This window comes from Microcebus murinus, chromosome 4, assembly GCF_040939455.1.
Source record: "Microcebus murinus isolate Inina chromosome 4, M.murinus_Inina_mat1.0, whole genome shotgun sequence".
In the NCBI taxonomy this organism is placed as follows: domain Eukaryota; kingdom Metazoa; phylum Chordata; class Mammalia; order Primates; family Cheirogaleidae; genus Microcebus; species Microcebus murinus.
In genome coordinates this window covers 109,649,280-109,676,455 of record NC_134107.1, presented here as the reverse complement: position 1 = coordinate 109,676,455, position 27,176 = coordinate 109,649,280, and the positions used below count along the sequence as shown (strand labels likewise).

Below are 27,176 nucleotides of genomic sequence, written 5' to 3'. Positions count from 1 at the left end.
ATCTACTCTACCTGCTTCTGGGAAACAGAGCAGGGGGCCACGTCAGAAACCTCTGAAAACTCTGGACACCTCCACATCCCATTTATCTGTGAGCTCCCCATAGGTGGGCATTGTGTGTGAAAGCCTGGTGATCCTTGTGAACAGCTAGGAAGCTCAGAGACATATGACATCTGCTCAAAGTGGAAATGTCCTTCCAGATGGAAGAGACAGTAACATTCTCTGCTCTTTTCTGTGGTTCTGATTTTTCCTTCCTTTTACTGTTTGCACTGACTGTATTATAAGTGCTGTAGTTATTGCTATAAGTTCCCTCAAACCCTTTTAGGGAGGAGTGAAGAAAGTGGGACATAAATAGAAATAATAAATTAATAAAATACTCAACAGTAGATAATTAATCCAAATCAGCTCCTGGTACAATTTCTGTTTGTCCAGACTTTCTGTTGTTGCTTTTCTTAGAATCCTACTAAATGTCATCAAACAAGGTAATGATTTGCACACAGGCCACCAAGACTCTTTGCAAAGTGAAGACACTGTACATTACAAAACAGTTATAACGTCACAGCCACAATTTCACAGCAAGTTAAGCACATTCTGAGAAAGGAACCAATGGCAAAAGCAATCTCATCACCGTCTTTGGGTTTAGGCAGCAGCAAGCAGAGAGCTCTGAAGACAATGAAAGGCAGAACGCCCAGTGGGCCCACGTTGGCTGCCCGTGAGCTCCCCCAGGCTCTTCTGCAGGTAGGTGAGATTCCAGCCCTCCATCAGTGGGAGGGAAGGAAGGAGGGTGTTTCTCTGACCCCTGTGAGTGTGTCAGCCAGAGAAACAGAACCAGTAGGGTGTGGGTGTGGGTGTATGTGTGTGTGTGTGTGTGTGTGAGTATGGAGAGGCGGGGAGAGCAAGAGAAAGATTTATTTTAAATGACTCACAATTTAAAGGCTAGCAAGTCGAAAATACCCAGGGAAACTGGCAGACTAGAGGCCCAGGGGAGAGTTGATGCTGCATTCTCAAGTCTCTGAAAGCCGTCTGCTGACAGAATTCCCTCTTCCTCCGGAAGTTCATTCTTTTCTCTTAAGAACTGCAAAGGACTGGATGAGCCCCGCACATGGTGGAGGGTAAGCTGCTCTACTCAAAGTCCGCTGACCTCAATGCGAGTCTCATCTAAAACTTTTCAGTGACATCTAGATTGGCTTTGACCAAATATCTGGCACGATGGCCTCGCCAAGTTGACATATAAAATTAGCCATCGCAATGAGATGCAAAGCATGTGAGGAAAACTAGAGGACACAGCGCCGGGGCGATCTCAGAACAAGCCTGACATGGCTGAATGACAGGCAAACGGAAGAGCACAGAGAAGGGAACTCCTCAGTACGCGTAAGTGACAATGCGGAAAATAAAAGACTAAGACAAGCGAAATCTACTCAATTACTCAGGAAAAAAGAGGAAAAATATTTCCCAAGCAATGGAAATAACCTTCCCAGGTCGTTGCTGTTTTCTCCTTCCCTCAATCCTGTTCGCTTCGTCCCTTCTCCGCCAGGGGGCGCGCTGCCCGCGCTCCAGCCGCCCCGCCCGCGGGCTCTGCGCGCCACTTCGCGGCCGCTGTCCTGATCGTGAGGCGAGCGGCTGCCTGGCGCCGATTTCAGTGAGCCAGTGTCGATAAAGGTTTCTAACCGTCGTGTATACATAAGTTACCGCGTAAAAGAAATCTCCGCCACTACGCTGCGGCGCCAGCGGAGCGGAGCGGAGGAGTCCGGCAGCCCCTCAGCACCCTGCCGGGCGCGCCCGCCCTCACCCCGCGGAGGCCGGGAGCCCCGGCGGGCGGGAGCGCGGCAGTCTGGGGCCGGGCGGGCCTCACCGCTCCTTCCCGCCGGCCGAGCAGGCCGCCGCCGCTTCTGGGCGCGGGGCTGCTTCTGGGCGCGGGGCTGCGAGGGGCCGCCGCCGGGCCGCCAGAGTGGCACTGACCGGCACGGGCGCGAGGCCGCCGGCCCCACAGCCTGGCTGCACGTGCGTGGGGTCGCCCCGCTCCGCCCACAGGGCTGCGGCGGTTGCGTGGGGTCGCCCCGCTCCGCCCACAGGGCTGCGGCGGTTGCGTGGGGTCGCCCCGCTCCGCCCGGCTTTCCTCTGCGGGACCCACGCCTGCCGCGCGTTCTTCCGGCGGCGCCGGCCCGGAGGGAGGAGAGCCAGGCCCAGAGCGAAGGGTTCTTTGGCCGTATTCCACCGCGCGTGGCGAGCCTGGGCCCTCTCTCCAGACACAGAAGGGCCCGAGACTGGCCCTCCCCTTTTCTTTCCTTGGAAGTGTTATAGCCCAAGTGCGAGAAAAGACCACCTTAGAGACCGAATTGGGCCAAATTGTGAGTCTTTATTTACTGGCCAGGACTACTCCTGTCCTGCATGGTGGCAGGCACAGGAAGTAGGAGAATGGAAAAACGGCCCCTTTTAAAGGAAAAAAATACACTAAAAATCTAATTAGCAAGCACTTTTACAGAAGCGAGAGAAAGCATCAATCTTAAAATCTTATCTTGTTTTAGCACAATGGGGGGTTGGAGCCTTGAGAAGGGTTTTGTAGCAGTACCGGCTGCAGTTAAGATTTAGCCCAGAGGACGCCCCTGAAGTATCCTAATTTACAGACAACATCAGTCTTAGTTGAGGTACTTCTGCATCCTGTGATCTAAGCCAGAACACATTCCACTGGGTACTCAAAGCTTGTCAGGCGCCTCAGGGGTCCAGGGCGCCTCAGGGGTCCAGGGCGCCTCAGGGGTCCAGGGCGCCTCAGGGGTCCAGGGCGCCTCAGGGTCCAGGGCGCCTCAGGGTCCAGGGCGCCTCAGGGGTCCAGGGCGCCTCAGGGTCCAGGGCGCCTCAGGGGTCCAGGGCGCCTCAGCGGTCCAGGGCGCCTCAGGGTCCAGGGCGCCTCAGCGGTCCAGGGCGCCTCAGGGGTCCAGGGCGCCTCAGCGGTCCAGGGCGCCTCAGGGGTCCAGGGCGCCTCAGGGTCCAGGGCGCCTCAGCGGTCCAGGGCGCCTCAGCAGTCCAGGGCGCCTCAGGGTCCAGGGCGCCTCAGGGGTCCAGGGCGCCTCAGGGGTCCAGGGCGCCTCAGCGGTCCAGGGCCTAGAGGCTATGTCTTGAGGCAGTTGTGCCGTGCACCACCACCCTTCTCCTTAGTTTCTAAACTTAATCACACTAGCAGAGTCAGGATGGCGGGTGTGAAGTCAGATAAGGGTCAACTGAAACTTTTCCACTCTCCTAAGCAAGCAAGCAAGCAAGCAAGCATGATACAGAAACTAATGCTGGTTATTGGCTATCTATGGGCCCTAGGCCCTAACAGTAAGGAACAATCCTTTCCTCCCCTTAAAAAAAAAACAAAACAGCTTTGCCTGTGGAGGCTTAAAGAAATTACGCTTTCATTTTTCTCAAGTTGGACTAGTTTCTCAACTTCACACTTTTTTTTTTACTCTTTCAAATAGCCAAGTTTCCTTGGCCACCTAGAAATAATAAAAATAAATAAGTAAATTTGGCAGGAGGCAGGCTATCTACATCATTTCCAGCCTCTGTGCTCTGGACTGAGGAGCAATCCCCACAGCAGGACTAGAGAAAACCAGAGTTGGGAAGAACCGAGCGCCAGCGAGCAGGCGGGCGTGCATCCTCCAGTGCGCATGCGCCCGCGGTGCCGCTTCCCCGGCGAGGCCTGGTTAGGGCAGGTCCTCGGAGACCTCGGAGTAGGTGTTGCTCCCTTACTTCTCCCAACTTAACAGTTCCATTTAAGAGACCTTGGTCACCATCTGCAATGGTGGCTGAAATTCCACATATCGAAAAGTTATTCTTTTGGGTTCTAAAGGTTTTCTAGCTTCCCACTCAAAAACAAATATCTTGGGTAGAAATTACATTTTACACCTTCACCAGCTCAAACCTAAAACATGAAGATGTGATGGGGAATAGGGGATTGTGTCCTGCAGCTGAGAGTAAGTTGCTTCTTGAATAAGGTGCAAGGAGATGTACCTAAACAGCTTCCAGACAATGTCATACGTACGGTCTATAGCTGTTAATACACTAACTAGTATGGTCACCAATAGCCATTTTTCACTATTGAGCACTTGAAATTGGCAGGTCTGAATTGAGGTGTTCTGTAAGGGCAAAATACACATTGGGTTTTGAAAAATTAGTGTTAAAAAAGGAGATAAAATACTATATGATTTTTATGTTGATTACCTGTTGAAGTAATAGTTTGGATATATTGAGTTAAATATTATAAAACCTTTTAAGATGAATTGAACCTATTAATTTTTTTAAAAGTGTATCTACTAGGCTACTTAAAATTGTGTATGTGGTTCATATTCCTATATTTATTTTGGACAATGTGGTTCTAGAAAATACGATGAGCAAATTCCAAAACAGATGTCACCTGATTTACCACTTTGCTGTAGAAATAGTCTTCCACTTATCCATCTATTTGTAACAGAGAATGGCTGGAAAAGAAAATAGTAAAAATATTTTCCCTCTCTTTGAAACCGGGTCCCCCACTCTTTTTGAGAAGTGAAACCTGCATCCCTGCCTCAGGCCAGTGCTTGGGAGGAGCAGGGAGAGGGCCTTTTGTTTTTGCATACCACGCTAGCCCAGCCCCCCAGGTGGGTGGAGGTGGAGTTTTGTCTTTGACAGAGATGGGAGGATTAGAATAGTTAACCACAATAGCCTAGAACTGAAAGGCTCTGTGTTTCTGCTTATGTTCAGGAAATTTGGATTTTGAGATAAGAGGTTCTATCATTTGTTCTCCTTTGCTGGCAATATAATAAACTTCTCTTTCCTTCCCCTCAAACTGCTTGTTCTCGTTCTTTCTGAGGTAAGGTAACTGTTGCTTAGAGGTGTGGGGGCATTTAAAATACGTTTTTTACGTCTTGAAGATAAAATTGACAGGACTTGAGGATAGATTTCAAATGAGGGAAAGAGAGAGGTGGTGTCAAGAATGTTTTGTCAATTTATGGACTCAAATAACTGGTTGGATAGTGGTGCCATTTACTGAGATAAGAAATACTTACACGAGAACAGGCAGGTGAGTGGAGGCATTGAGGCCCCTTCACTGGGGATGCCAGTGCGCCCTCCAGGTGGAGCTGTCAGGGGAGCAGGCCTGGCTGCAGGGCAGACTCTGGGCATTGTTGGCACATGGATGGTCTAGATGCCCAGGAGATGAGGGGATGAGATCACCCAGGGAGAGAAGAAGTGCTATGGGATGTGGTTCCTATGCTATTGTCCAGAATGTTCCACAAAGGTCAAGCTGTTCCTTCGAGCAGGACTTCAGATGTTTACTGGGCTGTGATTGGTCTCCTCTCTGGAATGTTCCCCTGGGTTCACATATGCTGCCCTGGCCTGACCCTCCAGGCTACAGCCCGACAATGAGACACAATTCACAGAAGGGGAACATTGATTGCAAATGCTGTGGCCTGCATCTGGCCCCAACATTATTTTATTTAAAAAAAAATCATATCCCAAGGCAGCTTGGCAATTGTGTGTATTAATTGCATTTGCATACATGGGTCCCCTCATATCAGAGCAATTTATGTTTCTGATTTGGAAATTGCTCACTGAATAACTGCACATGTAAGCCACTTCTGCTTCTTTGTTTTTTATGAAGTCATTTTATTATTGCCTCTAATTAGCAATGAGAGAAAATATAATTATTTTGTGAATAAAATAAAATAATTTGTGAATACAGTTTAGGTTCATCAAGGCCCGTGATTCCTCTCAGACATTTTATCCTCACTCTCTGCATGATTAGTCCTATGGCATCTTTGAGCCACAGCAGTCCCAAACCTCCTTCCTGGTTAAACCCAGGATGTTCCTGGTGGTGGCAGCTTCCAGGCCTCCTAGTGGTGCTTTCCCTTTACCTTGAGTTTGTTCAGAAGCGACCTGCAACCTCCTCTCCTGCCTGACCCCACCCAACACACACTCCCATCCTTTTCCTGGGTCACAGTATTAAAACGACTGAATGCTGCTGTGAATTTTTTGTTATTGTTGTGGTGGACAACATGGCAACAACACATTCTAAATGCACATATTTGCTTTTCCATTTCTTTTCTTTTAGATCTGCACATACTCAATGACAAATGTCTTTTACAGTTGGTACACATAGAACAAAGAGATGTAAAGGACATTGGAAACCAAGAAGGGGGATAAGGGAGGGATAAAAATAGTGTACAGTGAACACTATTCTGGTGCTGGGCACACTAAAACCCCTCATTTAAGCCTTATATAAGAAATCCATGTAACAAGAACATCTTTACCCCCTTAATATTTTGAAATTAAAAATACTAGATTTAATTCAACCCATCAAGAAAAACCAACATGGATCAATTACTACAGCTGAAGTGAGAGTGTGTCCCCCAGTCTCCTTACTGTGACTGCTCATGGTTGTGAATGGTCTCTTCCTTCACGTTCAAGAGACTCCAATGTGCATGGTTGAAAGGTAACATATCAAAAACTTAAATACTTCTGTCTCATTCAGTAACTAGATTTGCTTATGATTACGTTCGAAATTTTACCTTTCAGAACCTCTGCTTCTTTATCAGAAAAATAAGATATTTGGCCTGAATTTCTGGCTTTTATCTGGGAGTTTTCATAAGAATCCCCCGTGGCATGTTGTGAAAGCACCACTGCCCTAAAACCACCACCAGAAATTTGAATTTTATGAAATTTGAATATGGCCTGCACATGTGTATATTTATAAATTTCCACAAGTGATTCTGAAGCTTACTTAGTTGGAAAGACATTAGTCAAGATCAGTGGCTTTAACTCTAGCTCCACGTTGGAATTACCGGAAGGGTTTTAAAAAATGATAATTCACAGGTCTCATCACAGGCTAGGCAAACTCATAATCAGGAAAAGGGCAGCAGATTGCAAATTAAACAAAATGATGCATGGAGATCCCTGAATTTTAAATGGAAACTTTCAGGGGAGAGGTTCAAAGGCTTAGTGAAACAAATTTTCTTGTCAAATAAAGTTTCATTTGTGTCCATATCCCCTCCCCTCTCAGTGAATAAATAATAAAATGTCTAAAAATAACTAAACCAATAAATAAAGCTCTACTGCCATCTCTACTGCAGCAATGCCCACCCTGAGACAGCATGGCAAACTCCCCCCAGACCTGCTCCTCCCACACCTATTTGCCAGGGTGAATCGGGACTTCTGGAATACTGAGCACAAAGGGAGCGTCCATGTTTAAAACTTTAAGTTGTTCATTACTCCATCCAGCGCAGCGCCAGGATGTAGGTTTACCATCTACAGGCCTGCAGGTGGGAGAGGTGCCAGCCAGACCTGTGGGCATCTCAGAGAAACAGTCGGGGCGGCCGAGGCCTTTGCAGCCCCTGAAGGCTGTGCAGACATCACGCTGGGCATAGGGGATCCTCAGTAGCTTCAGGGATGAACCCCAAACCCCAAATCTCAAGGACAGTATACTGGGGTAGAGGCTTGGAAGCCGTGTGCCGCGTGTGGCTGCTGCACGCTGAACCATGTGGGGAGCTGGGGAGCTGTGTGTCTACAGTGTCTAGTCCTTCTTCTAGCTGCCCCATGACTGCGCGGACAGAGTAAATGCAGGTGACTGCTGTGCACCTGTGGCTCGTACCTATGGTGTGCACGTGCAGGCTCTTCACCACTCCCAGGCTCCTCACCGTGCTCACCAAGCAACTGTATGAAGTCAATAAGTGACAACAAATTTGACCTTAAATATACTGGTTTTATATATTTTAAATAATGAAGCTCAATTAAGACTACATTAAAAAGGTGTTTCATTCTCCAGATATTCAAACATGTCGAACTGTTTTGGAGATGGGTTAGCAGCTGCCAATAAAAGGTTCCTGGCTGGGACAGACCAGGAGGGAGAGGGGGTTTGGGAGCCGCTGAGCTCTGTGCCAGGGAAGAGCCGAACCTGGCCATACCCCAACAACAAAGGGGCAACCAGACACCCATGTCTGAGACCCATGATCCACTCACCAGGGGTACACAGGACAGCCAATCTCCCTGGGACGGTGGCCAGCTGATAGGCTGCTGGTGCTAGCACATGGGTGTTAGCACCTCCCCAGGGCTGACCACAAAGTGGAGTTCAGAAGAGGCCTGGCCCCAGGCCTCTTCAACCCCTGGCCTGGCCCTGGCTACACTGGGCAGGGACCCTCTGTGCATACAGCCCCAGCGCCCTGCACTGTGGGGTCCCTGAGGGCAGCAGCCCGGCCTCCCTCATCTGAGAGATGCTCAGGTTTGACTGAATGATGCCTGAGTGGCCACCACCCAGCAATGCACTTAATCCCTTGAAGGGGAGGACGGAGGCTGCCGGAAACTCCCAGCAAGCGGACAAGGGCACGCCCGCAGCTGCGCCCTCCGCTTGCTCCCAAGGCCCCAGGGCAGAGCCTAGGTGGTGGGCCACACGCAGTCAGGCAGGTGCTGTCACTCCTGTGAGCTGGCACCTCCCTGGCCAGAGCACCCATCCTGGCCTCCCTGGGCCACAGGCTGGGTGGGGCCTCAAAGACCAGCTATCTCCTCTCGCCCCATTCACGTGCAGGTGGGGACACTGAGGGACTTGCCCCAGGGTGAGTTGGTGGCACTAGACCTCCCTGCTGTCTGGTTGCCTTGGTCTGCCCAAAGAGCCTAAGTGCATAACACCACTTCCTCCAGCAGAGGCAGCGTGGGGTGCGTGGGGCCTGGCAGGCCGTAGGGAGGTGGTGTAGGGAACCTGCCTGCTGCACCTTCTCTTCAGCTGTCTTGTTTGGGGTGTGATCCAACTTACTCAAGGCTGACTGCTTGCTGCCTTTTGTAACAGAGCTGGGAGTTTCCTCCACACTCCTCCGATGTTAGAAATGCCATATTGCCTTTTGCCTAAATATCGTCAAGTCCAGCTTTGAATCCTAATTTGGGGGGAGCTTTCTCCTCCCTAGTGCTGTGCAATAGGTTGAGAAGGCTTACAGAATCCCTGAAATTTGGAGATGGCCGCCATTACAGCTGCTACAGAGACGTCCATTTTAGTGTTTTTAAAACCATAAAGAAACACCTCACCCAGGAGGCTGAGCCCCTTAAACAGAGGGAAGCATCTGGCTCTCAGCCCCCACCAGTCTTCTCTCAGAGCCGCAGCTCTGGGAGGCAGCTCACAGCAGTCTGAATCCAACAAGGACGTCCTGAACAAGCCAGGCTGTCCAAGTGAGGAGACAGCTCCCGGGACCCTCAGCACCCTGGACAACAGCATTCTGGAAGCTTCCATGGGCAAGTATTCACCCTGCCAGCCACAGGGCAGGGCTTCACAGATGAGCTGGGAAAGTACCCTGACTTCTTGGTTTGCACCAGGTGACCCTGGAAGAGGAGACGGATGTCAGGAAAAGTGGGCCGGGGCTGGCCTGTGGGAGTGTGGGGCCGTCTCAGGTGCACTCAGCTCTCACCAATCCTGTTCCCTGACACGGCTGTTACAGCCAACACATCACTGCCCTGCTGTCACCTCAGCTGACCTGGTCACTGCTTTGGGCAGGGAGGTGAGGGGGTGTCTGCCTTTATAAATGAGAACACTGAGGCCATCGGCTAAGCACCTGATGGCCCTGCTCACACCCAGGGTGGGATGGGGCAGGATGCAGACCCCCTTCTGCAAACTCCAAATCTCCAATAGTGTGCGTGTAGTCTGGTGTGATAGACTCATGACTAAATATGTACTGGTAACAACTGTGACAGAACAACCACAACAGCAAAAGACCCAACAAGGACACTGAGGAATATTCAGCTGCACCGTCAGCCCCCCGAGAGGGAGTCCCAGCTGGCTAGGTGCCCCTAGCCCCCAGGGCACCGTGCAGGCCAGTGGATCTCAGGGCTCCTCTGGGCCCCAGGGCTTGGCCCAGGAGTGGCAGGCGCTAGAGAGCAGATCCGCCACTTGCAAAGGGCTCCGCTTCTGATGTGCCTTGTAAGCAGAACACCGAAGTCCTGTCTCAGACCTGTAAACTGCACTACATTAATGTCATCTGTGCCCACGTTTGACTCCCTCCACCAAACGTGGCCCCGGGGGGAAGGCAGCAGCAGTGCCTGGTGGCCCCGCAATAGTGCAAAAGGCTGCCTGAACTGAGAGGGGAGAAGGGTGAGCGTGAGGCAGTGGGAGCAGGACCCTGGGGAGGGCTATGGGGCAGGAGGACAGAGGCAGATGGGGAAGGGCCTTGGCGCTGGCAGCAGGTGCTACTCCTATGCAGGGACACTGCACTCCCTGCCGCATAACAGCAGTTCCCCCAAGATGACCAGGCGAGGGCTAGCTCCGAAGCCACACCACGGTGAAGGACACAGGCAGCAAGGGTCTTGCTAACCAGCCTACTTCCCTTCACCTGACAGCCTCTCGGCCCCAACCTGCCTCTGCCTGGGGAGCACGGAGAGGAGCCGGGGCCCCCACTCTCCCAGGCCAGGGCCCAAGACCTGCCTTCCACCACTGAGACTCGGAGTTTCCTCTCAGCAGCTGGATCATGTCACCGTCTGGAAGGTCAGCACAGGCTTCCCAGGAGGAGCCGGTTGCCATGGTAATTCTGCACGGCCACCATCTTGGGAGGCCTCCCACTCCTCTAGGAAGCCTGCCCTGACCACCCCCAAGTCTGGGGCTTGCGGTATCTGTCTGGGCTCCCCTGCTCCACAAACACTTCTCTGCATTTCACACAGGGCCTGGCAAGTGCCCCTTAAATGCTGGCTCGTTTGGACCCTGAAGGATTTCCATGTCCTGGTCCCTGGCACCTGTGAATGTGCCACCGCCACCCCCAAGACAGAGGGACTTTGCAGATACCATCAGTTTAAGGACCTTGAAACAGGAGATGGTCCTGGGTTTCCCAGCTGGGCCCCTGTCATCACAGGGGTCCTTGAAAGAATCAGAAAAGGAGATGTGGTGAAAAAGAAGAACATTTGAGGATGCTACATTGCTGGCTTTAATGACAGAGGGCGTCCGGGAGCCACAGGATGGAGGTATCCTCTAGAAGCTGGGAAAGGCAAGGAAACTTGTTCTCCCCTAGAGCTTCCAGAGGGAACCAGCCCTCCAGACACCTCGATTTTAGCCGGTGAGACCCATTTCAGGCTTCTGACTCCAGAGCTGTAAGATAATGCGTTTGTGTTGTTTTAAACCATTACATTTGTGGTGATTTGTTACAGCAGCCATGGGGAGCTAATAGAGCAAGACACTGTAGTGTGAAGGGAGTAGCACTGCAATTTCAAATAAATTTATTTTGAATAATGCAGTGAAAACAACAGACACCTAGAGCCTGTTGAGTTGATTTTCAGTGTTTTCGTGTGTGTGAAATTGCCCAGACATAGATAAAAACTTTGCTCTCATTTTCTTGCCAACAGCAATAGCACAGAGTGTACATTAGGAGCCATGATGATTAGATAAATGCTGGCACATCCATGCTGTGATGTCCCCCCCCCCCTCAGAGCAGCAGGGCCTGGGAGGGGCAAGCCGAGGCGGATTCCAGCCTGGCTGCACGGGTGCAATCCTGCTGCACACGTCTCTGCCCCCAGCACCTGCTCTCAGATCTCACCCAGCCATGGCCTCCACCTCCAGGGAACATTCTGGAGCTTGCGCGAGCCCTGATCTCTGCTCCACAGGAGAGAGGAAGCCCAGCTGGGTCCACGTGGTGGCTTGTGCTGTGACAGGTCAGCACGTGTGGCCGGTGGTGAGGGAGGAGGGAAGAGGGCGGCTAGAGAGGAGAAAACCCTGGGAAAGGAGAGGCTGGGAGGGGAAGGCCAGGGGAACAAGTGCCACACTCCTCTCACTCCCATCCTCCCAAGAAGGACAGGTGCAGGAGAGCAAAGAGGGAGGAAAGGGGAGCAGAGAAGGAAGGGTGAGAAACAGAAGGCGGAGCATGCAAGAGAGTCACAGGAAAGAAGGGAAGGGGCGAGCCTGCGGTGCAAACCCTGCAGGCCCCGGCGCTCGCCAGGACCTTCCCCGTGCAGGCCTGGTCTCAGCAGGGGAGGGGAGGGCTCCCAACACCTTTGCTCCTAGAACTGGCTTCCTCCTCTTCAGCTAGCAGCCTGGGCGCGCTGTGGCAGGGCTGACACCAAGTGCTCTGCAGGCCCATCTGTGGCCAGCGTGGCCTTCACAACACCTCGCTTTAACTCAGGCCAGTGCCCGAGCCCTGCTGCCCACCCCAGCCCGTGGACAGGCAGAGGCCGTGTCCTCAGAGCAGCCAGGAGGTTTGTGGAGGCAGAAGGGAAACTTTGAGATTTATTCAGCTTTTCGACCTTGGTTGAGCAGCTTCCAGATGCTCTGCCACTGTGACCTATGCTGTCAGCAGGAGAGAATCCAGGATCCAAAGGATCTTCCCACAAAACCAGAGGTGTCTGATGGGCAGTTGAAGCCATTGCCGCCTGTCCTTTCACTGCTTGTGTCTTCTCTGGTCACCCAGCCCTGTGGCTGTGCCGGGGGAGCAGGTCTGACCGAGGAAGCAGTGGGACCTTCTGGAAGGGAGCTGGTACGGCAGTGGGGGGAATGTCTCCCTGCTCTCTGGCGAGTTCTTTTTTTTTTTTTTTTCTTGGCCTAGAAGGGATTTCTTCCTGGTAGAAATCTAGAGGGTGATTAAGTAGCTCCACAGGTCGCTGGGAGAGGAGAGAGCGGAGGTCGTGGACACACTCACTTGGGAGAGCCTGATGGGGCTTTGGCTTTTCATGGGGCGGCTGATGAGGGCAGCATGTGCTGGGCACGCAACGGAGGGGTCAGGCCAGCTCTGCTAGGGGCCTCGGGGAGAGCAACAACACTCAGGCCCCGTGCTGTGGGCAGGTTGAGGAGATGCGAGAGACGAGCCCTCCCGGCAGGTGCAGCCCTCCCTGCCGGGAGCAGCTCCTTCATTCAGCCCGTGTTCCAGACAAACGCTGTTACCTTCGTGCGCCCTGACACAGCACAGGCGGGGCTGTGCCCACACAGCACAGCGGTGGCCACGGTCAGAGCGAGCAGCCTCACGGCAGGTGTGGGAGTCCCAGCTGGACCGGCACAGGGTGGTGAGGATGATGCCAACTGAGCAGCAGCACAAAGAAACTGGCTGCATGGACAGCTGGGGCCCTGGGTCAGCAGTGAAATAGATGGTAGGAAACGAGCTGGAGGGGGCTGGCGAGCAGGCAGAAGAGGAGCCCCCAAAGCAGGACGGGTGTCTCCCACCTGTCCCAGACCAGGGCCACACCAGAGCTTTCCTGGACGATGAGAATGTTCTACATCTGCCATGTGTTATTGAGGAATAGAATTTTTAGCTTTATTTAAATTTAATAGCCACATAAGGCTGGCGGCTACCATATTGGACAGCACAGCCCTGGACAATAACCCTGGCTCACCTTGCACTCTGTGACTGTTTACATCAGCACCAAGTCAACTATTTAGTCAATAGAATAGTGTTCATACAAATGGTTACTGAATTTTCTGAATAAATATCTAGGTTTCTAGAGTCCCCGGTGAAAGAATGTTCAAACAGAAACAACCAGTCCCGAAACAGAGGAAAAGGCCTGACTGAGTCTTCCAGGCTCCTTGTTCTGGAGGCCAGGCCCCCTGGGCCGCAGAGCAGCTGGCGCAGGTGTGTCACACCCCTCCTCTCCGTCCGGGAAAGGCCTCTTCAGGCCCCACTGACAGAGGTCTCCCCAAGGGGCGGCGTGGCTGCTGCAGGGAGGCAGCTGGGGGACGTGGACTCTGGGCCCCGGCGCCTCCAGCCTGGTCCCCAGGCCTGGGGAGGATGCTGCGCTTGGACAGAAGAGAGGATGGGCCCCGCTGGGCCTTTCTTGCTCAGTGACAAGGGAGGGACGCTGGGTATCAAAAACTCAGATGTCTGTGTCTCCAATTCCAGCCTGCCTGGGAAACATGGAAGGCATTTGGACACTTCCACTCGCAGAGCTGCCCAGAGCAGCCTCCCTCTGCCCCTCCACGGCCTCACCACCGCCCCCAGCCCCGCTGCCCCCGCAGACTCCCGTAAACCTCACTGCTGACAGGAAGGGAGCTTGGGGACGCAGAAAGGTCTCAGTCTCCACACATGGAGGCATCTTTGAATAAGGAAAACGGGGTGCAAAACCACTTTAGGGGAGCCCAAGTCCCTCCCGGAGCTTCTGGGAGACGGGGGGAGGCATCCCCTGCACAGCCCGCAGACTCTCAGCACAGTATGCAGGGCCAGACACCAGCCACCACAGGCCCTGTAGCCCCTGGTGTCCTCCTGCAGACACCCCCAAGGAGGTTTCCCTCTTCCTCAGGGGGTGCAGTCTCGGGGACACCACAGATGTTGAAGGCCACACAGTGGCCGGTGCTGGAGATAATCCAGTTGTAAAACATCTGGTTGCCTTTGACAAGCTCAAGGGACTGCGGCCCTGCACCTCAATCTAGATACGACTTTCCCACCGAGCCTTTCTCTGTCCTGTGTCCTCACCATCCTCCAGCCTGTCTTCTCCCTCCTCTTGGAGGGAGTCCAGATCCACCTCACCGTGCACGTAGCAGACACTGTCAGTTGCCAACGCTCTGTAAGCTGCAGGAGCACCTGGCGATGCGCAGCGTTTGCTCCCTGCCTCGCAGGCTATGCCAGGTAAGTGCATCTAGTGCCTAAGTCAGTCATGTCTGACTGCCACTGGGGTCAACATAACAGTGATGGTCACCAGATAACACAAGAACTTAGAGAAGTGGGAAATGAATGAGTGGTCAAGACCATTTTCCTATGCTCAGGCTTGAGCCGTAAGATTTTTATAGATGGAATGAAGGGTGAGAGTGTGCTTGGAAGACGAACAGCAAGGGCTCAGCAAAGGCTCAGCGGTTAGCCAGGAAATCAGCCTGAAAAGTGAGTGCCAAGGGTTGGGGCTGGGGAGAGATTGGGATAATGAAGGGAAAAAACAGAAAAAAAAAAAAGAGAGAGAAATATAAATTATCCACATAGGGGACAACAGAGGGTCCTGTGGCATCTACTTTTAAGATGTCAAGATGTTCGGTGACAGGCAGCTAAATCACAGATCTTTTGGGTCTATCAGGCTTGGTTTTGTTTCCTTTTGTGGCATGCCTATTTCTGTTTTCTGTTTGTAACTCACTCTAGGATGAAGACTGCTTGCAGGGCATGTTTCTTATCTCTAAGTTGTACTTTCCTGGGTCTGATAGAACGGCCTGAGGTGCATGGTGAACTCTCTCCATCTCACTGGGCTGGAATTTCAACATCTCCCAACTGTAAACTAAAAATAAAATTGTAATTCCCCCTCCTCCAACCGAACAGATCCCCTTTTGGCCAAGAGGACCCCATAAAAACCTTAAAATTGAGTTCCCAGAAGGGAAGGGAGGTTGGCTATGCCTCCTTATACTTCCTGCCTCGTGGAGTTTGGACACAACAACTCACAAGCATTAATGTCAAAATAGAGATCATACGACTGACAAAATAGACTCTTTGTGGTAATAAGATGTTAACTTAGGAAAGGGATCTAAGGCCACTCAAGGAAAGGTTAAGTCATGCCTGAAGGCCATCAATTTGCTCGCAAGATCACTTTGAGTTGCTGTGTCTGGCTTGCTCTATGATCAGTAGACTTCTTTATCTTACTTAAAGATTCCTTTCTACTGACTCCAAGCTTTTAGATAGAGCTTTATTTATTTAACCAATTACAAATTAAAGAATCTCTGAACTTGCCTATAACCTGTAAGCTCTCATTTTGAGATATCCTGCCTTTTTGGGCCAAATCAATATATACCCTCTGTGTATCGATGTATGATTTTGCCTATAATTCCTGTCTCCCTAAAATGTATAAAACCAAACTGTAACCTGGCTGCCTTGGGCTCATTTTCTCAGGACCTCTTGAGACTATGTCTCCTGGGCTGCAGTCACTCATATTGCCTCAGAATAAACCTTTCCAAATTATTTTACAGTTTGATGTTTTTCCCCATTAACACAGCCCTGCATGGCCTGCCGTGTCCCTGTTCAGCACTCAGCCCACAGAGGCCCCCTCCCCCAGGCCTGTGGAGTTTGAGTCTGCACACACCCAGCAAGCCCTGGGACAAGTGCCATGGCCATGGGGGACCCTGTGGACTCCAGCCCACCGTGAGCCCAAAGGTCCTGCCTGTCGTGCCCACAGGCAGGGACTCGGATGAGAGGTCTGCAGTGTCTGGGCTGCTGACTAAACTCCTTGCTGCCAAGGAGGGGCAGGGCCATCTCCAGAACCAAGGCCCCGTCCTTCCACTGTGCCCTCCGCCAGCCTGGCCTGTGATACTTACCCAGCCGTTAGCACTCTCAGTCTGATGGCCAGCTTCATCTGTCTCTAAATTTAAAGTCTGTTGGGCCATTTGTCTGGCCTGCAGTTTTGCCCCGTGGAGACATCCACTTCTGCCTCTCCTGGGCCAGTCACCAATGAGAGCAGGAGAGGCCATTTGTCATTTTAATAGGATCCTCACATTCAGATAGTAGAGGCCTCTAATTTATTGATGCCTTAGGATAAAATACTAAGAAAATCATTACCTCCTACAACCAGTTGGTTCCGTGAGGGCTTTTAATGTGACCCACAGAGAGGTCCTGAGACATTTGAGACGATTTTCCTACTCTCAGCCTTACCCGCGATGGAGGCGGCTCCCTCTGGCCAGGCTGGGCCCAGGCCTCGCCTCCCCTACTGTGTTGGGATCTGCCTGCGGTCGCCTACTGGGCACAAACCCCACAGCTGTGAGCATTCTGACTTCTAGAAATACAGCTGCTGTGAAGTCACAGCATGCTCAGGAGGCCTCCCTGCGCGCAGCCCTCACTGCCTTCTCCCCGGATTCTGCAGCTCAAGCAGCTGGTCCTGCTGCACCAGCGATGCCCTCTCCACACCAGGCAGCCTGCTGGGGCCCGCTCCAGCTGCTCCATGAACAGAGGGGAGTGAGATGCCCAGGGACCAGGCATTGCAAGGGAGGCAGCTGGTTGGGGTGGAAGTCTGTGTGCGGAGGTGGACCTGGGGCCACTTACCCTCAGGAGAGCTCTTGCTCAGATAGACTGTACAAGAGGGGAGAAAGCACTGGAAGAGGGCCGAGAAGATGCATCCTAGCATCGTTTTTGCCACATACTAAATGTAACCCTTCCCTCCCCTAGTGCAAATCACTTCATCCTTTTGATGAAGTGGTTCTTCTCCAGGATGCCTGACTCATTCTCACTTACAAAGGAGTATGTGAATGCCACCTGAGTGGCATTCAGGCCTCTCCCACTGTGGGGATAATGAGGTCCCATCAACAGTCACTCAGACATTCCCTGACTCGACAGCCCCCTGGCTATGACAGCCCAGGCCCTGGCAGGTCTATCCCTGCAGCCCACAGGAGTGGCCAGCTCATCCACACTGTCCTGGGGGCCACCATCCCCAGGTAGCATCTGCTGAAGTGGGGATGCAAATTTCCTGCTACCATGATTACTTGTAACTCCAGCTCAGGCTCCGCACCAGGGACTTGTGGGCCTCAGCCTGTTTAGTGCCCGCAGTGACCTGGCTTGCTGCTGTCATCCCCACGTTCACAGACGAGGGAAAACACTTTTCGAGGTGAAGCGTCTCCCCAAGGTCTCACAGACAGCAGGTGATGGAGACAGATCTGCTCCGGGCAGTGTGACCAGGGCCTGGGCCCCCCTCTCTGCTGTGTGCAACCCGCCTCTTGGGCCTGCTCCCCACTGGCCCTGGCCACTCTTGCACTCTGCTGTCCAGGGTGGAAGTTGGCTTTACCCCACCGCTGAGAGGCCTTGAGCATATTTAGACCCCTCAAGTGAACATCCTCAGGCCTCACCCACAGGCCTAGCCCTGGACTGGCTTGGCCGCGGACAGATTCCATGTGCCTCTCCTGTGGCTCAGCAGGCAACAGAGTCGGCAGCACCAGCACTGAGGACTCGGTCCTTGACCAAACTGCAGTCTGGCTCCTCTAATCCACATTCCTGACTAGGCCTGAACTTGGTCATCTGTCTCTTTGTGTTGAGTCCAATTTCAGCAAAGAATCCTGCTACGTCAGTTTATCAACACGCCCCTTCCCCTGATATCTAGGTCCTCGGCCTGCCTTTAACAAGACACTTGGTCAGTTTAGCAAGAATCCCCCTTCCCTTGATAGCTCAGCAAGTTCCTCTTAGTGCATTTCCTGAGCCCCTGATCGTTAGCTATAAATAATCACCTATGTTTGCTATTGAGCTCAGTTCTGTACTGAGATCTCTCTGTCTTACTGTAGTAGTAGTATGTATGTGTGTATATATATATGTATTTATATATGTATCTTGCTGTTTGGAATGAATTTTTAGTACAAATTTTTCTTCTGTGTAGATCAACATCAAGATGAGAGATACACACAGTAGCAGAAGTTCTGTCCTCATGTCTTCCTTTTCTAGGTTAAAAAACCAAAAAGCTTTTTTTCCAAACATTTATTGAACCATAAAAATACATACATAAAATATATGTATGCATGGAAAACTTGGTATATTTTCATGAGTTGAATACTTCTGTTCATCTGGATCAAGAAATCAGGTGAGATCAGAGCCCTCTGTTTCAATGTTGAGTTCTCTCGGAGCCCAGGTAAGTCAACCTCAAATAGCAGCTCAAACTGCAGAAGGAGCCTTCAGCAGTCACTGGCCTGGCTTCAACACGCCCCAGCCGTGGCCTTACTCACAGGATTTGCCCCAGCCCTGCTGAGGCCGAGTTGGGTCTCCACTGAACACCAGTAAGTTATTACATTACATATGTAATGTGGCAGTGACTAGAAATACCAGGGAAACTGTCTTTATGAATTAACCAAATGCTGCCTAGGGACACCTATTTTCTTAAACTGTAAACACTTCTTGCTAGTTAAAATTTTGGTCTTCCCGAGTAGTTTGTAAGAGCCACGAGGAAAACTAGAAACAATTATGATCATCGCCGCTGGCGACGCTCCCATGCTGTGTCAGGAACTGGTCCGGTGACAACATATGTCCTGAACTCACTTCTTGCCACTACACTGAATGGTACATATTTAGTGAGCGTCCCCGAGGTGACTGATGCCACACAGCCAGGAGGCTCTGCGTGGCTCTCAACCCAGGTCTGACCACCAAATCTGGCCACACTGCTGTGTCCCCAGAAGGACAGGGCACTGTCCTCAAAGTCTTGTTGGCCGGCTGAAGCCAAGTGCAGTCCTCCCTCAGACGAGGGTGTGAGCAGCTCCCTGGCTCTTCTCTGAAAGGCCTCCCGCTTGTCGGGGCCACGGGAAATGTCCCCTCAGCCTTCTGAAGTTTCACCAAAAAATCAACTCACAAAAGGTAGATTAACGGGAGAAAAGGCACACAAAGGTGTTTAACGTGTACACACAGGAGCATTCAGAATGAAGACCCAAGCCCCTCCTCGGGTGCAGAAGCTGATATATCATCTTGAGTTACAGGAAGAACAGGGGCTTGGATCCTGGCAAAACAGGTTATGGGAGCGGGGAGAGACAAATTCTGTTGAGCGGAAATACGGGATTATTAGGGAGAATTCAGTAGTCTTGGAGAACTTACAGTGGTCTGTTGGGCCTGCAGCAACATGGTGTGTGACAAAAGTCTGTTCAGGTTTGCTGACAGACTTTAGTCTTCCTTCCTGGGATAGGGGTTCGGTTAATGAAAACTCAGGGAAGGGACCAGAGGTAACAGTCTTCTTCTTTGGTAGGTCTGGACTGCAGGCAGTGAGGGAACTTCAGAGAACCACTTCATCTTGTGCTCCGGGAGAGATGGGTGGGCAGGAGGACCAGAGAGACCTTAAGGCTCCTCTGTCAGTTCAGCACGATCAAAGCACCATATTTTGAGGTACCAGTTTCTGAGCCCAAACACACTCTTCTTTTTGGAAATGTGTGGGAGTTTACTATGGTCTGAATGTTTATGTCCTTCTAAAATTCATGTTAAAACCCCAACACCCAAGGTTATGGCATTAGGAAGCAGGGCCTTTGGGAGGTGATTAGGTCATGAAGGCAGAGCCCTCATGAATTAAATTAGTGCCCTCCCAAGAGGGGCCCAGACAGGCCTACACCAGAAGGAAGAGGACTTCACCAGACTCCAAACCTCCTGGTGCCTTGATCTTGGATTTCCAGCCTCTAGAACTGTGAGAAATGAATGTCTGTTGCTCATAAGACACCCAGTCTATGGTATTCTGTTACAGAAGCCCAAACAGACTACGACAGGCGGTTGGATGTCTCCTGCCATGCTCTGTGATTTACTGGATGGCAAAAAGATCCCTAAATCTACACTCATTCATATTTTTCTTCCAGAAACAACAACATCCACCAAGCCTATCCCACAGAAGCAGCAACTGTCTCCTGCTCAGCTGCCTTCCTGCAGCTGGGTGGGAAGTGGCCCTGGCACCTGCAGCTCGCCTCTGAGCACGAACTACCAGCCTTCGTGTGCTCCTCCCCTCAGGGCCCACCAGAGACCCCCACTGGGACTTCACATCTGTAGGAGTTGGTGCCGTGTGGACTCCTCTGAGGACCAGGGAGCTGTGCTGGTGCCCCACCAGTTCCCATGAGTCCTCGGCTCCACTACCCACCGCCCCACCCGCAAGCACACAACTGCAGGTAAAACAAACAAGCAAACACGATCTCACTACTGTGGATTCTTTCAACATAGAATTTGTGTTCTTTTGTTATCTTTATCTTTCCATTACGTGTCTTAAGAGGATTTGCTAAGCAAATTAAGAGAATAAATGAGATTTAGCAAGAATGCTCAAACTGCATAAAAGAATGAACACATTAAGCTCGTTAGGCATATATTTAATAGTTTTACATTATAAAAATGCTCAGTTTTAACTAGGCATTAATGCATGTTCTCCAGAGACCTCTATTAGATAATATTTTATTTACATGCTTAAAATAAAAAATATAGACACAGTGAGGTTTTTTTAATGGAGTAGAAAGTTAAATGATGAAAATTACTATAAGTATAATAACCAGCAAAGCCAATATGGGTATTACAATTGAGCAATAAATTTAGCATGAGTTTCTGGACATTCCAAAAAGGGAAAATCATAGAGCTTTCTGCCTCTCGGTATTTGATAGAAAGAGGCAAACTCTTCCTGCAAGAGAAAGGAAATAGATGCTAAATTATAAAGGGAAATTTCATACCAGTGTGTGTGTGTGTGTGTCTTCTTGGAATTTATAAAGACATATTTATCTGTTTAAAATTTCCATCAGTTAACTCTACTCACTGATTCAAACCAATCTTCCGATATAATCCAAGTCAGTGATTGTTTTGTTTCTGTTTAGAATGTGCTTGCTCTGTTTTGTTTTTCCTTGTTTCATTTTGCTTGGCAAATGCTCCTTCAAGTTTTTAAGAGTCTCTGATCATACCTAATGCTGGAGCAACACTGTAAGTGCTCACACAATCACACACACACACTCATGCACATTCACACACACTTGCACACGCTCACACACAGGCATGCGCCCACATTCACACACACCCCCATTTGCACACTAGCTCATGCACTTACACTGCACTCACACACATGCACTCACACACTCACACTCACTCACTCACTTGGCAGCTGGTGTACCCAGGACAGTGATGGTGTCTTAGACCAGGATGTGGTCATGGAGTTGCTGAGAAGCAGACGAATTCAGGATGAGCTAGTAAATGAAATAGGTCTCCATAACGGATTACATGTGCACTTAGGGGAGTGGAATGAGGCAAGTGTTAATAAAAATTCTAGGATTCTGGCTGGGTAGAGGATTTGTGTGCACAAAGGAACCATCATGAATCACTGTCCTAGAGGAAGAAGGAAGAAGGGAGGGACACTAGCAGGAGGCTTGGGAACCACAGGGTCCCTCCCATCCCACCACTCACAAAAAAAAAAAAAAAAAAAAAAAAAAAAAAAAAAAAAGAAAAGAAAAGAAAAAGAAAAGAAAAGAAAGAAAAACAGATACTGAGATGGTGAAGAAAAGAATGGAAAAGAAGAGTAGGAGATTCCAGTCTGTGAAAGGCCCAGAATTCTCTGCCTTCTACACACAAGAAAAGTTCCATAGATACCAGTTCATGAAAGGGGACCCGTAAGAGTCAGTGACACGGGCAATACAGATCTAACAGAGGACACTTGAGCGCTCTGGGACTGACGGATGTCTGTGGTCTGCGGTGGCCTGCATGTGACCAGCTCCTTTGCAGCGGAAGCTGTGCCATAGCCGGGTCTCCTGGACAGCAGTGTCTAAGGGATAGGCCGTGGCCTTGATGAGGGCACGGGCCCCAGGTCAGGGGGAGTGAGGCTGGCAGGGAGGGCGGGCCGAGACGATGGTGCACTGGGGCCCTCTCCGTGCAGCCGATTGCTCTGTCCCGAGGGCACTCCATGGAAGCCATAAAACTGTCTCAGGACCATTTATCAGGGAAGTAAAAGACTAAAAGACAGAAGAATTTAACCATGTGACCATCTCTTGTTGGCCAAAGGTCTGTTCCATTTGGTCTTAAGTCCCCCCAGTAAGATGGGTGTGAGTCCAGGAGGTGGAGCCCTTGAGAAGTTGGTTGAAGTCTTACAGAGCCTGGGGCTGGAGACAGTTGCCAAAGGCACTGGAGACTGGGGAGGCCAAGAGTTCAAAGGGCTCCTAGGAGATGTCTGATTCTCACGCCGTCCACTCTAAGAGACTGAGGTCTGGACCCAGCTCAGCACACAGAGGCCTCGGCCACAGATGCAGCCCGGCCTGGCCCAGGGTTGCTGTGGGCATGGAGTCCTCAGTTTCCCTGCTCAGTCACCCAGGGAAGGGGGCATGCCCTTCACACCACACATGGGGGCTGGATGAGGGCCTGCGGACTCGGAGATGGCAGTGGGTCTCACTGCTTGTATGTGGCTTTGGAAGGAGCTAGATGATTTCTTCCCAGCAGATTTACTGGCCTTCCAGTGGGTGCTGCATGGTGACTCATCGATGTGGGAGGAGATGGTCCGTGGTGTAGGATTAATACTTTTCCTTGGCTGAGCCAAAGTCCAGAGCCGACTGACTATGAGGGGGAGGCAATCGAGGCTCTGGGGGCAGGCCTCAGGAGTCGCTGTTTCCTCTGCTCCTGAAGAAGCAGATCATGAGTGGCCCAGGGGCCCTGTCTCCCCTTCTGTTTTCGGGAGATGTGGGCTCAGGAGCAGGGAAGACCGGTCGAGGACGGCCCTTCCCACTGGCAGTGAAGGAGGCGGGAGACCCGCAGGCCCACAATAGCCTCTCGGCTGGTCAGGCCCAATTCTCATTTGTTCTGTGTCCACTTTATGCTGGTCTTAACCTGTGTCATAGGGAGGGGATGAGCTCTCCAGTAAGCCCCTTCTTTCCCTAGGGATGGTGGTGTCACTCCTGGCTCCTTAATCAGCCACAGGAGGAAGGGGTCATCTTACTCCGGGCAGTTCAGCTGTCGTTATTGATCAATCATCACATGTCACAGATTTATTAGCTTTAACCCTCATGACCACTCTGTTAGAAAGGTATTATTATTCCCATTTTACAGATAAGGAAACTGAGGCTAGAGGTGTTAACTCCCCTGAGCAAGCTCACGCAGTTGGGCTGGTGAGACAGGATCCAGCACTGTGTCTGACTCAGAGGCCACACGCAGGACCACAGGGCATGGCTGCCTCTGAGCACAGACATGAAGGATGGAAGCAGGGCTTCACAGGGCCTGCTCTGCAAAGGGGGAGTCCACACAAATGTGCTCGCCAGGCATTTTAAACATTTTCTGTTCACTTAGCTTTAAGGAGTTGCTGAGGGGTGTCACTCAGGGCAAACGTCTTGCTTTCAGGGAGTTCAGCTTTCTGGTGTGCTGTTGCCCAACATTCATCTTTTTCTAGGCAAAGCAGTGTTAATTTCTCATCTAAATACTTCGGCTCACCTGGTGCCTCCTAATGCTCAGCTAAGGTACGTGCAGCTTCCCTCGGCCCAGGGCTGCTGCAGGCTCTCCGGGAAGGTGGGCCACAGAGGCCTTCACTCAGACAAGGCTAGATGCCCCTGAGCTGCCTGCACTGGGACAGCTCCCAGCACCAGCTGGGTTGGACTCTGCCCATGGTATTGTCCTATGTGGCGGAGAGTGGGGAGGCGAGAAAGAGAGAGAGATAGAAACAGAGATGGAAGATGCCACTCTTCTCCTCTGAGTGCTCCTTCCAGGCCAGACAGTTACAGGAAGTACCGGGGGCCCTAGTGAGCTCTGGGCCCATCAGCAGGAACTCTGGGATCTCTGGTGGCAGGTCTGACCCCCATCTCCCTCTCGCCACAATTCCTTTCCTTCCAGGCCTTATTTCCTGACATTAGGCCCATGTTGTCCTCTCGGGGCTCCGGCCAGAATGCCTGTTCTTCTCCTGGCCACAATCCTCACTCCATATCTAACACACCTTTCCAATTTCTTACCCCTTTTAAACCTTTAGTGTTTGTGGACCCAGCTCAGCCCTGCAGCATGCTAACTGGCAAGACTCCGTTGTAGTGATTTCAGAATAGGAAAAGGCCCCAGAGATTGTGCTGCAAACCTCTGGCCCTCTTTGCAAATGAGAAAGCTGAGGCCAGAGGTGGTCTCGCGGTTACATGAGCATGGCTGACATCTGAGCACTGGCCTCCTGGTCCTTCCACTGATGCCGGACTGCCCTGCACCACGGCCTGTGAGTGGGAGGTTAGTGACCACACTGTCACTGTCCCACATTCATGGCTGAGCAGCAGAGTGCTCAGGGACAGATGGGAAGGGTGGTGACCAGCCTGCATCATTGTCAAAGCTCAGAAGGAGAGAGGACTGTGGATCCCACACCCACAAATGGATGTGCATGTGTGTCTCCACAGCCACGCACACCACACACTCTCACACAAATCTTCTCCGAGCTGGATGACAAAATTTACCACCACTGTCACCACAGTGTATGGGATTCACACAGAAAATATCAAGAAAATACCAAAATCCTCTAAACCTGCTACTCCAAGCAGATGGAAACGTCAGCTGGCCATGGTCCCCAGCCCCCATGAGGCCGAAGTGCCCACTGGCTGGATTCAAGGCCACGCTTGTCCTCAGGCCCTACCTCTGTGCACATCCTGAGTCCCAGACAGAGCCGACTGTCCCCAGGTGCAGAGACTTATTCTCCACTTCCTCTGCCCTCACCCCACTGCACATTCCAGGTCGCACCGGCCCTGCAGGCCCCAGCGGCGCCTGATGGTCTGATTGTGCCCCTCTCAGTCCCTCCCGCCCTCGTCCCCCACACACTCAGCACACACGCACCTGTCTTGCCCCTGTGGGGTGCGCAGCTCACAGTGACACACCCTGTCCCACTGGAGGCCGTCACGAAGTCTGCCCTGGCTCGGTGCGCGCCGGGCACCAGCCTGCGGCGGCTTTGGCAGCCTCGTCCGGGACAGGGTACTACCACGTGGGAAGTGAGAACAGGCGGCAGGAGGCAGAGGAGGAAGGACACTCCTAGAGGACTCTGGGGAAATAGTGGACACACAAAACATGAAAATAAGTAAAAGAAAAAGGCAAAACATAATCTGTAGTCTAATAACATTCAAGAAAATTGAAAGCATGCAGACACACTTACAAAGCTACGCGCTTTCTTAGGATACATACGTGTCCAGATATTTGTTATCCTCCAGTCAGTTATCCAATGCATAGGGTGGGTCCTCCTCCTGGAGGTGGAAGAGTGTGGCTGTGGACACCCTAAGGAAGGAAGGAAAATAACACAAAACCAAGGATGGTGCTCCCCACTCCCCCAGGACCATGCGCGCCAGAAGCTGGGGCGTGGCGGGCCAGCTCTCTGCACCTGAGGACACAGGTCAGCAAGAAGCACGCAGCACAGACGTGGAAGTGGCACTCTTCCTAGCTGCTCTGCACACTCACACGCTGCTGCGTTCCACACTGCTCCTTCCCACGGGGAGCGGCTGCCTTCCTCTGAGTCTATACCCCAGCTGCCACCTGTCCCAGCAGTCACCCCACCCCCCAAAAGAAGTACGTGCCCATTGTATGCGAAACCTGAACAAGACACAATTCCTGCCCTCAAGGCATCTCTATTTAGTAAGGAAACTAAAATTTATATAAACACCCAAAATACAAGATAAAAAATAGTGTTTTCAAGTGAAAAAAATCTCAAAACCCGGGAAGCTGTGCTGTGTTCTGACTCCAGTCTACCAAGATCATCTGATCACATGGGGCAAGTGTTCACAGCCTGGGCTGGGCCTTGAACAACTTATTTAAAAATTAATAAACAAATAAAGCACTTCCATTTGACAGCTTAACCATGGTTCTAAAATCTAACAAAGTGAATAACAGGCCAATAATCATGAGCACAGAGAAAAAATACTAAAGAAAATATTAATGAAATAGAGGTATATAATGAATTAGAGGCATAGTATGTCATGAATAGTTTGGTTTGGTTCTAGAAATGTAAGGGCAATTTATCATTTGAAAAATCAATGAATATAATTTCCTTTATTAATGGAAAATTAGAAAAGGCTTATGATGCTCAAGATGTAGAAAATGTATTAATACAATTCAACATTAATTCAGGATAAAAATCTATTGTAAAAATAGAGAATTTGAATTGCTTTTGTCCTGGGTTCCTGGAAGCCAGAATCTAAATTCTTAGAATTTAGAACCCTGGCTTCTTGACTATGCATGCCCGGAACAGAGGTCGTGTCACATGGAGTTAAGGTGGGGAAAGGGGGTCCTGGCTTGAACTCCAGACTCTCACAGTACACGCCAACATTTAGTAGATTTTCTTGAATATATTTTCGCTATTTTCTGTAAGCCCTCAGGACAATTTCCAGAAACTTTAAATGATTATGTTTCTGTTTGGTTTCTTGTTTTAAATAATTTCACCAGCTACACTGTTTTGCTGGGTGAAGAGCCTGCCAAACTCCTTACGCTGTCATTCAGAAGTCCTGACTTCTCCAAGTGAGTTTGAGGGCAGTTTCTTGAAGAGCGGAATTTCATTAGCCAACTGGAGGGAGCAGTGATGTCGGTCAGTGGGGCACGGCGCGGGGACGCTTGTGGAGAAGATGCCCGGCAGCCTCCAGGAGGAAGGCGCACTGGGGCCGCGGGGCCTGCCAGGTGGGCGCAGCCAGAGGGGCTGAAATCGCCATCCTCTCCTAGCGGTAAGGGCTCGGGCTTGACCCCCTGTTTTAAATACAAGATTCACTTTTCTAAAATCATTATTTCATTTTCCTGCTTAGAGAAAATTTTAGTGTAACAAATTTAGGATCAGGAGGGGCAAAAGTAAAATAATATATTCTAAGTCATTTGCAGAAAATACAGTAGTTACAAACTAAAATTGCTGAACCATTACTATCTTAAAATCTCTGCTCCTTCGTTCTTAGT

The 27,176-nt window shown here is 51.0% G+C and overlaps 1 long non-coding RNA gene across 1 annotated transcript; it reads left to right on the top strand.

The window, feature by feature from the left end:
- Positions 1–400: 400 nt before the first annotated feature.
- On the top strand, positions 401–26,947 carry LOC105863942 (uncharacterized). Its single transcript, XR_012919016.1, has 3 exons — positions 401–735; positions 20,153–20,455; positions 26,682–26,947. It is a non-coding gene; the product is annotated as an uncharacterized LOC105863942 (long non-coding RNA).
- The last annotated feature ends 229 nt before the right edge of the window (positions 26,948–27,176 follow it).